Raw genomic sequence first — 2,245 nt, forward strand, 5'->3', positions numbered from 1 at the left:
TGGTCCCGCGGCAGCGCGCGGGCTCCGCGGGCTGCGCCTCTCCTCGCCGCGCCTGGGTGAAGTGGGTGTTCTCTGTGGGGCTTTTTTCTCTTTCTTTCTTCTTTCCTCTTTCGGTCGGTGCGTGAGAGGCGTTGTGCCGCGGGGGGTGGGGTGGCGGGTGTCGCTCTCAGCGCRGAGCTGGGAGCGGGGAATGACTGTACGGGCCCAGAGATCCCGCCCGAAATCTTGGCCGACTTCAGGTTTTGCTGCGAAGGCGCCGCTGCGAGGGGGCGAAAGGCGAGCGGGCAAGGCGGACCCGCCAGCCCCGCTCCGCAGGCGCCCCGAGCGTCGCCCCTCCGCGCTGCCCCACGGACGGGCTCCAGCCACGAAAGCCCATGGAAATCCCGCCCGGCATCACAGACCCGTGGCCAGCACAGGTCCCCGTGTCGCCCTGAGTCCCTGGGTGGTCGCTAAACCCTGCTTCATGTGTGGCAGAAACATAGAGAGACCCTCCGACCTGGCAGCTGCCGACGGCTGTGCGGGATTTGCCCCTGCCGGGAGAAGATTCCCGCTGCCAGCACAACTCACCACAGGGGAAGTCACTCAAAAGGTCCCTCAGCCGGTGCGGCCGCATCGGCACCACGAAGCCCTGGGCTTCTCCCTCCAAGCAGAGGTTCCCAAATCACCCACCCRGCAGCCTTGCCGTGGGGAGAGCTCTTCCCTCCGCCGCGGCGCTCCCCAAGGCGTCCGCAGGAGCGCAGCCTCTCCCGGGGCCGCACGACCCTCTTCCCCACCACTGCTGTCCACCAGAGACCACCAAGGCTGTCAGAGACCAAGAGGCTCTCAGGGTCTTCTCAGTGGTTTGGGGTATCACAGAATCACACCGGGTACTTTTGTTGTACTTAGCAGTGATTAGGTCATCTTGCTTGGTTTGGGGGTTTGGTTTGGTTTGTTTTTTTTCCTTTTTTCTTTCCTTTCAAAACTCCTAAAACCTAGGAAATTCCCATGGCGGGACATTCAGACTTTTACTGGAAAACACTCAAGCCTAGAAATGTCAAAGTTAAGATTACAGTTAAGTTAAACCTAGATCTGCCTCATGTGCTAGAAAAGCCCAGCCCATTTTTTAATTGCATAATATTTATAATATCTTACAATTTAGCTGCATTAGACTCTACTAATCTGTGTACTCATGTATGGTGAGTCATTTGTATAGAAATTACACAGTGAGTGATATTGCCATGAATTTCTACAAGTTTAAAGTAGTGGAGTAATAGTGAAAATTGGCTAAACAACCTTCTGCTAGTGGAGATGCTCCTGTAGKTCAAGAGTTGTAGCATTGCATCTCCCGAAGGGAAAGAGCGCCGGATGAGAGAAGAACCCCTCAGTAAAATACAAAACTTACTGCTTTGTACGATGGGGGTTTCCTATGTCCATCCATCAGTGGCTGGGTTGCTCGTGCTTGCGCAGAGCTAACGGGTCCTTGGACCACCGTGACGGGGAAGACACCAGCAGAGCAGGCACTGAGCCCCATGCTGGTGTTTCACCCAGGGAAAGCGGGATCCTGAGCTCCTCCAGTGCTCTGTGTGTTTGAAGCACAGACAGCAGAAACCCTGGACTCTTGTGGTAAGGGGCCGTGCTGGTGCCAACACTGGGAGGACTGGGGTTTCACCCAGGAGGGCCGTCCATCCTCGTGTTCGCTTGGGTGGGAGTTCCAGCTCCATGGATTAGCACTGTCRAGGACATAAATCTGGGATTCCACCTGGCAAAACATCCTCACGGCAGCCGGACACGGGCAAGGCAAGAGGCCCATTGGTGTCCCAAGGCCGACGGCACCTTCTGCCCCGCAGCCTCACCATGGGGACSTGCACGTGGGGCAGGGGACCCTCCCCACCCCATCCCACCTCACCGGTCATGAAGTTGAGCTACCTGGCATTACAGTGAACTATAGACCTCCTTGGGCACCAGGGCGCCTCACCGGATGAGCCCACCCAAGGTCCAGACGGACATGGGTGTAGCGCTTCGGAATGGGGAGGAGGAGCGTGCCTGGGCTTTCTATTTTTTATTTATTTTTTTTTTTAGGTGTAAAGGAAAGGAAGTGGGTGCTTCCGCTGTGCAAAACAGGGCGCTACCGCCTGCGCGGCAGGTGCGCGCGGCGGCGTGCAGGGAGCTGCAGCCGGCGCGGCGAGGCCGGCGCGTGGAGAGGTGCAGGCCTGCAGGGAGCTCCGGGGAGCTCCAGGGAGCTGCACCCAGCGCGGCAAGGCCGGTG

This window comes from Nothoprocta perdicaria, unplaced genomic scaffold (assembly GCF_003342845.1).
Source record: "Nothoprocta perdicaria isolate Ctin4 unplaced genomic scaffold, notPer1 scaffold_208, whole genome shotgun sequence".
NCBI classification, from domain to species: Eukaryota; Metazoa; Chordata; class Aves; order Tinamiformes; family Tinamidae; genus Nothoprocta; species Nothoprocta perdicaria.